Source organism: Dermacentor variabilis, chromosome 6 (assembly GCF_050947875.1).
Source record: "Dermacentor variabilis isolate Ectoservices chromosome 6, ASM5094787v1, whole genome shotgun sequence".
NCBI classification, from domain to species: Eukaryota; Metazoa; Arthropoda; class Arachnida; order Ixodida; family Ixodidae; genus Dermacentor; species Dermacentor variabilis.
This window is the reverse complement of record NC_134573.1, coordinates 95,687,542-95,695,299: the sequence shown is the minus strand read 5'-3', so window position 1 is coordinate 95,695,299 and position 7,758 is coordinate 95,687,542. Positions and strand designations below refer to the sequence as shown.

Sequence of the window (7,758 nt, the reverse complement as noted above, 5' to 3'; positions counted from 1 at the left end):
TGCTCGACATGGTAGACTTCGGTGCCATTTCGATGCTCCTCTTGTATTTGTGGGTTTATGTACGCGCTTTTGCTTTACATTCTTTTAGTGGTTTTTCATATTTCTATGGGAATGGGTAGGCCGGTGTGAAGCGCACGGTTATACAGATATTCTAGTGCACGCTCACTGATGCTTTCGCCATTCTCTCCCTGTTTTTCCGGTATCAACATAACTTAAACAAACACGCAGAGAGAGGAAAGAACCCAGCTGCGGTCTTCTTTCCGTGCAGCGCTCTCACGAACAAAGGAAAATAAATGAGAACAAAGAATAACAGCGGTGCGAATGCGTCATTACTCGCGAGATTTCCAAGTCGATGAGTTGCCATGGAGGTAATAAATAAAGAACCGTAGCCTTAAGCTTCAAATTCTGGAATCTATCCGGCAACGGAAAGTTGCTTACCTGCAACACCTGCTACCCACGGCATGCTCTGTAAGTGCTCTGTAAAGCATAAATGCACCGCAGTTCAGCCGAAGCAAGCGAATGGCCAAAGTAACAGCGGAGGAAACCCGCCGTGGTGGCGTAGTGGCTTTGGTGTTGCGCTGTTAAGTCTGAAGTTGCGCTATCGAATACCGGCCGCATTCCGATGAGGGTGAAATGCAAAAACTCTCGTGTTCCCAGCGTTGGGTGCACGTTAAAGACCCCAGGTGGTCAAAATTGACCCGGTCTCTCCCACTAGGACGTGCTTCATAATAGTACCGTGGCTTTAGCACCTGAAATTTTTTTTTTATCAGCTGAGGAAGATGAATGCTGTTTACTGGCTGAAAGTTGCCCGCCTAGAAGCCAGCAAGCTCGCTAGGCTTTTCTTAAAATCCCGCTAAAAAAGCACCACTAGAGTTTATTCATTAGGGATGAAGCGTTTTGTAGCACGTATGGATTCCTTGTTTCTTTTATTTATTACGTAACAGAAACATCGTCTGTATATAATAACACGTACCAGCACTCGAGAAAGAATTGTAGGTAAGCAGGATGTACATATTTCACACCGCATTGCGTTGACTTCTCAATCTTCCTCTAACTATTGCACGATTATTACGCCTTATAACTAAGGTAAGAGTGCAGAGAAAGATTTCGGGTTCTCGTAGACATAAAAAATGGCGCATATGTATATTTTGCATCTGCATGGCAGTAGGGAATGTTGTTGTTGCCTTAGCCATTTTTTTCCAACCTTTCTCACGTTGTCTTTGTTCCTTGTCTGGTCCAACTGCTACAATAAAAATATAACATCTGCGTCCTTGTTATCGGCCTCGCTTGTGGCGTTCTTAACCACCTGCCTGATGCGCTGGTCTCCCTAATCTGGAAACATGTAGCGACATAACTGCTTCTGTAATACTTGTATTATGTTTTTGTAGCTATCATACCGAGCATTTTCGTTTGCGTTACATGTAAGCTCTTGCACCATAGTGTCACAGGCCATTTTAGCCGGGAGAGCTCAGGAACACACGGTTTATTTTGCGATTGACTTCCCCAGCTCACATTCACCTTCTTTTAAGCACTGCATAACGGTGCTTTTTTATATGTAGTTAATGTTTCGGCGGTCATTTTTATTACAGCGAAGTTATGAAAGGCTAGTTTCCAGAGGATCGATGTCCATAGACGAAAAACCTTGGGCTGATCTATAAGATAGTGCAATACCTGGTAGACTCGTGGCGGTGGTGAAGCAGGCTTCAAGCACTCCGTTAACTTGCGAAAATAGGTTTAATATCGTGGGTCTAAATTCAACCCGCACCAAATATTAAGCTGATAAGAACACACACTACACTTTAATCCGTGTCGGCCATGTCCACGTCTGCACCTCCCTCTCTTGGTTGGCGTTCCAGGCGCTTGCGCATCTCCTTTCCTTTTTATTCCCCTCTCCCGTGGCGGCGGTCACATCGAAATGCCACGCGTGTCTAGTTTCCTCCGACTTCTCGAGTGGCGATCCCGTCGTCTACGCGAGTGTATGTATATATCACGGTGAGTCCCTACCTATGTTCAAAATTCTGTGACGCCTCTGTGGCGTATGCTAAACAGCTTCGCTGGTCATCCAGCTTTAAAGAGTGGAAAGGTTCATTATTTTTTTTTTTGCAGCATCTGTATTTTTAGATGTGCAGCAGTTATCGGGTTATGGCTATTTTTCACTAACCAATGCCCCGGTGGGTTGACCACTGTTTCTTATTAGGAACAGCGAAAGAGGTACGTTTTGCGAACCAGGGACGCCGGCAAGTATAATCTTTCGAGCCTTTCAGGAGGGAACAAGGGCCTGGACATTTGTGGTTGTGCCGCTTCATAAGAGATGACACCTAGAGACAATTGGGTTTTGCGACTCTATTATAATATGCCGTAACTTCCTCAGGACTCCTCCCCGTCGAGTACGTACCGGTTAAAGCTAACGCAAGCTTAGAGATGCCAACATCATGCGCGTTCAAACAAAGTGGCAGTCTGGAATACGATTATATACATTGGGCTCTGCTGAATAGGTGCAGTAAGTGGTGTAAGCTATGACGTGAGCGAGATGCCTAAGCTCATTCAGAATATGCACACTATTAGTTTAGAACATCGATGACCATGGCAAGGACAGCAAAAGAAAGCCTTGATGATTTTCACATGCGGTAATATCTCCAATTCCTGCTCGTCACAGAGACAAGTGCCCTTTGTTTGTGAATATTATGAATTTCACCGAACATTAAAGGAGTTCACCAAGCACAGCAAATACATGTGCTTGCTCTCATAACCTCGTGGTCCACGCGTGGCTGACCACACAGTAACATTGCTCGGTTCACGGAATTCTGCACAGTAGGCACCATCTATCGCCCTGCATAGATACTCAGTGTTTTGACGAATGCCTTAGGCCCATTCACGCCCGTGGCACTTTTGAAGGTACGGCACCGTTTTTAGTTCTAAAAAATCACAATATGAACATACTGTTTTCCTTAATTTGTTATTTTTCTCTGAATGATCGTGCCTACACAACAACATTATAGTTATATTTCTCAGCTGCATGTCTTTGATCTATTAGTTACGAAAAATGTAGAAGTCCTCAGCACAGCAACTACTGCTATGTAATTCTTTAATGAAGTTTCTTCTTCTTCTTCTATTTTTGATCATGGTTTGTATTTGCTTCTCGAAGCGGATTTGCATGTGCAAGTTCTTGAATAGAATGCCGTAAATCACGAATTCTATGCCCTGAATAATAATAATAATAATAATAATAATCATCATCATTTATGTCCACTGCAGGGCGAAGGCCTCACCCTGCGATCCCCAATTAACCCTGTCCTGTGCCAACCGATTCCAGCTCGCACCTGCGAATTTCTTAATTTCATCACCCGTAGAGCTCGGGCCTTCAAGTACAGCTCTGGGCTGTCCACCAGGCCTCGACGCGGCGGAGGGGCATGGCCTCTCTGTCCCAACGGGGGAGCGCCCTTACAAAAATTTTTATAGAAAGTCCATAGACAGTCTATAGACATTTGTCTATGAAGTCTATAGACTGTCTATAGACATTTCTTTAGACTAGTCTATAGACAGTCTATAGATTTATGGCCATACACTTTTTATAGACTAGTCTATAAAAAGTCTGAGTCTATAGACTGTCTATAGACATTTCTTTAGACTAGTCTATAGACAGTCTATAGACTTATGGCCATACACTTTTTATAGACTAGTCTATAAAAAGTCTGAGTCTATAGACTGTCTATACACAGTCTATAGACAGTCTATAGACTTATGGCCATACTTTTTATAGACTAGTCTATAAAAAGTCTGAGTCTATAGATTGTCTATAGACTGTCTATAGACTTATGGCCATACACTTTTTATAGACTAGTCTATAAGAAGTCTGAGTCTATAGACTGTCTATAGACGGTCTATAGACTTATGGCCATACACTTTTTATAGACTAGTCTATAAAAAGTCTGAGTCTATAGACTGTCTATACACTGCCTATAGACAGTCTAGAGACTTATGGCCATACACTTTTTATAGACTAGTCTATAAGAAGTCTGAGTCTATAGACTGTCTATAGACTGTCTATGGACAAGTGTATAGGCTTACAGTTCTACTTTTGTAGACTGAAGTCTATAGAATGTCTACAGATGAGATTTGTCCGTAGACATTTTATACACTTCAGTCTACAAAAGTAGAACTATATATACAGTTCTACTTTTGTAGATTGAAGTCTATGGAATGTCTATATACAAATGTATATAGATAGTCTATAGACATTCTGTAGACTTCAGTCTACAAAAACAGAACTTTATAGTCCGATACACTTTTTTTCTATGACATTCTGCAGACATTTGTTAACAAATATGATTTTTTTTATCTATAGGCACTCTATATACACAGACATCTTATAGACAAGTCTACAAAGAGTGTATAAGGCCATAACTCCATAGCGGCTATCTACAAGTTAGTTTACATTTTTGTTTACATGCGGTAGCAAAAAGTTTTGAATGTATTTATGCATGTGCACCTGTTCCTTTTCATCTGCACTTATGCATTACCGTTAGTAGATTAATAATGCTTCTGAACCAGCTGTACTTTCATATATGTTGCACAAACAGAAAGAATTTATATAGTGCTGAATCATGCAGTGCGAAAAATAAAACAAATGCGCCAGCAATGCATCCACCGTTTTTATTGCTCGATATAATAGATGAATTCCTTAAATTCATGTCGTATGCTATTACGGAAACAGATTAAATATTTACACTACTCCTTGGCAAGCATGGTCGCCAGGCTGGCCTTGACCTTTGTGTCATTAGTCCCAAAGGTGCTGCAGGTGTATGCTGCAAATAAGTAGATGCAGCAATATGAGGCAAAAATAACAAGTGTATATTCTTTGTGTGTTCATTAAGCAGCTTAATATATTTGCTCAAACCATCGAAGTCAATACTTAATGCGGTTTAACTATGACTAATGGCTGCTTGTCAATACAAATCAGCACCTTTATAGAATGTTTTATTGCATGGTATGGTGAACAATTAAACAGTCACAACAGCTGCTCGTGCCAGCAACAGTATGTTCCCTTTTATGACACGTTCATATATGATGCATTATTGTACTTATCCCAAATGGTCTCTATATTTATTGCTGAAACGTTACCCAGTTGGGCTGTCTGTACATTTTTTTTGGCTGGTAGTTAAGTATGCCCGTGCAGAGGGATATCTTCAGAAGACGTGACTGGAATATTCACAGTATCATGCCTAAGATTGTAATTTATTTTGCTTAATACACATTTAAATGTCTTTCTCATACTTTTAAATGAATGGGTGATTGGCCATAACTTCAACGGAAGGCAGATGGGCTGATTGTATCGATATGGTCACTTAATTTGTTACAGGTAATGAGGCCTCTTGGGCGTGCTAACAGGTTTCCAAGTTAGGTATACCAGATGAGCACCCGAAATACCACACGAGCACTTTGTGTCATGGCACGACAGATATGCACCTCCTAGGAAACAGAACTGATAGTATAGTTCGAATGAATTCTATTACAGTAAATTATTTAAGGTGCTTTGAAAGATGAAAATTTTTTCTGGGCTATCGAGGTTCAGGACGTTTAGTTAACGCAAAAAAAAAACACATATTGAGTAAGAAATGCCTTGTCAGTAAGCTTGACTTTCTTTTTTTTTTCAATAAATGGAACCAATTTCCTTCAATTTTTATCAGGTGAAACGTTTTAAAAATATATTTAACTCAGAGATTCTCTGGAAACTTTGTATGACATATAACAAGACAGCATACCTATGTGGCCATTTTAAAATTTCCCGATCTTTTTCCAAGCCTTCCCTGGCTGTTCTCATGAAAATTTTCTGGCAATCTATGACGCCTGCAGCTTAAGTGCAATAAAAAAATATTGTGGTTTAATGCTTGCCAAGTACTGCCAGTCCATAATATTTAGATAAAACGAATAACACGTCAGTCACTTGACATGCAGTGTTAGATTCAACTGACTGAAATCCCTTGATTAATAAAGCTGACAAGGGCTTCGGCAAGTTCGTAATTGATGGCCACACGAGTACAGCACGGAAGACACACAGACACACGTAAAGCAAATGCAACAATGTGAGGAAAAACTATACAATGAGTTATACAATTAGTTATTTTTACGCTTCAGTAGTAGTTTTCAATATAATTTGCTCTCATCACTTATGCCTCTAGTTAACTTTGTTTACCTCTGACTAAAGAATACATGGGAATATTAATCAGTACCATTATGATGTTTCGTTATACTATAGTATGATAAGCAGTTAGACAACCGTAATGGTCGCCGGTGCCAGCAACGGTACGTTTCGTTTTAGGACAGGTTCATGTGACACACAGTGTACTTATAAAAATAAAAGAAATGCGAGAATCCCAAACGATTCCTATAATAATACTTGTTGAAACAAAGATACCCGGCTGGGCTGTGCACATTTTTCAGGTGTTAATACAATATGCCCGTGCCGAACGAACATGCTCAGCATACTGACTGCAGTTTTGAACAATCACGTTAAGATTTGCAATTTACTTCCGCTTAGAACAGTCTGCAATGTCTCTTTTCTCATACTTGGAGATGAATACATTTGCCACACTTTCAGTAGAATGCACATGAATGGGGGCGTACTGATCAGGTTACTTATCAACTAAAACATGTTACGATCTCTTAGGTGTGTTGATAAGGGTAGAACAAATGCAATGCCCACTGAATTATTTGAATAATCTGTGCGTTATCTACTTAGAAAAGACCACCAAATTGATAATCTGGCTCTTTTTTTCTTTTGTACAGCGCATATTGTATGCAGTCTGTCCAAGACGACGGCGCTACATGCAACAGTAATGAAAACCGGAACACTTATTACGCACGACAATGGCTTCATACCATGCACGATTAGCACAATGCGAATCTGCGCCAGCAGCTGCCTTGTGATTAAGAGCACGTAAACTACAGAACGCCGAAGCATCGGAAGCCGCTTAACGCTTTTCATATAGCTCGAAAGATAACTTCTGCTGCTAAATTGTTTAAAAAAGAGACAAAAAACAAATCTTCCAACTACCGTCAAACGCAATGCCTTCAGTTTGAAACGTGTAAAGGTGTTCCCGGAGCGACTAATTTATTGTTCTCTAATTTTTTCGGCTAAGTTGCGGAGCTGCACGTGACTAAGCTTATCGCAGGTTTCATGCTCCAAAAGCGTTTGTGGTTGCATATAAATAGATTGGGTGAATCTAGAGATTTCTACTAGATATTTCTTCAAGTCTCGTGTTTTGCTTGCTGTAACTTCCCAAAATTATTTAGCTTGGTTGCCAGGAACCTTAAAAATACTGCTACTTTTAAACTATGCGAAAACGGCAGCGCACACACTGCTGATGCATGCCCCGCAAACACGGCCTTTCATCCTAGTACGCTAGCAGTTATTCAACTATGCCTGTCTGTTTGAAAATTCTTGATGCTAACACAATTTCGAGATATATGCGTAAAGCGTGTCACGAGAATTTCGCTACACATACGGTGCAGCATTCATCGCGGCCGGATCAAGCGCCACTAAATGAGATCTACCACACTGGCTGCCCAACACACACAATCCGCTTAGTGGTAGCTCAGTATCAAGTTAAAACATGGTGTACTTCCTTTTTTACGCACCTAAGCTATAATGATAAAATCAACAAGCACGAGCGATCGCTCGCCGTAAAACATTCCGTATAGTAGAAGCGAGAACAGGAGCGCGTTATCAAACCATGTCAACGACAAACCGACACTATA

General features: G+C 40.7%; 1 pseudogene; it reads right to left on the bottom strand.

The window, feature by feature from the left end:
- Positions 1-1,637: 1,637 nt before the first annotated feature.
- On the bottom strand, positions 1,638-1,817 carry LOC142586421 (U2 spliceosomal RNA; annotated as a pseudogene).
- Positions 1,818-7,758: the final 5,941 nt, after the last annotated feature.